The following is a 937-nucleotide window of genomic DNA, read 5'->3' as shown; positions in this document are numbered from 1 at the left end:
ACTTATCAATACATCTAACTATACGTACTATACGTATACGTATAGTATAGTACGTACGTAGTTAGTATATATATATATATATATATATATATATATATATATATATATATATACACACACACACACACACACACATATATATTCAAAACTTAATACTCGATTTTTTTAAACTATGATTTTAATGTCATCATCCGAGTTTCAGTAGAAATTCAGTCACTGATTATCAATAGAAATGATAAATGCAAAAAAAAATGTTAATTTTTCAATAATATATTATATATAGCATTATATAAGATATTATATAATAATATATATAATATTAAAAGTATGCATATTTATATTTAATTATACATATCAGCATTTATATACAATAATAAAAAAGATCATTAATTTAATAATATATTATCCAAATATTTATATTAACAATCGCAAATTTATTAATTGTTAATAATATTGTCATTCTTCAATCATTCGCCTCATTGATAATCACAAAAATTTACCCAAAATCGACCATCGTCTTTAATAGTTTCCCAGTCAGAAATGATAATGGGATCGAATCGACATCGAAAGCATCAAATCGACATCGAATCAATGTCGATTTCATTATCATTTCTGACTGGAATCTCATCGGTAATATTGATGTGTAGTTTACATCCACTTCTTCAGAGGGCAGTAATGTGCGGAGGCATTTTGTGATTACTGAAAAAGACTCCGTGTCCTTTCTCAAGTTCCTCTTTGGCATTACATAAAGAAGGCTGAGATGATCGCTCTTAGATTTCTCTCTGCTTTTAGAGATTAAAGTATATGGTTTAATATGCATTAGTGCGCACTACTGCGTCCAATCAAATTCTCACTATCTGTTCTCACTTTACACCGAGTGCGCGGAAGTTCAAATTACCGCGCTAGCGGTATTAGTGTGTTGCCCTTGCGATATTTC

The sequence above is a fragment of the Atta cephalotes genome (assembly GCF_000143395.1).
Source record: "Atta cephalotes unplaced genomic scaffold scaffold00003, whole genome shotgun sequence".
NCBI classification, from domain to species: domain Eukaryota; kingdom Metazoa; phylum Arthropoda; class Insecta; order Hymenoptera; family Formicidae; genus Atta; species Atta cephalotes.
Note: the sequence above shows the minus strand (reverse complement) of the source record.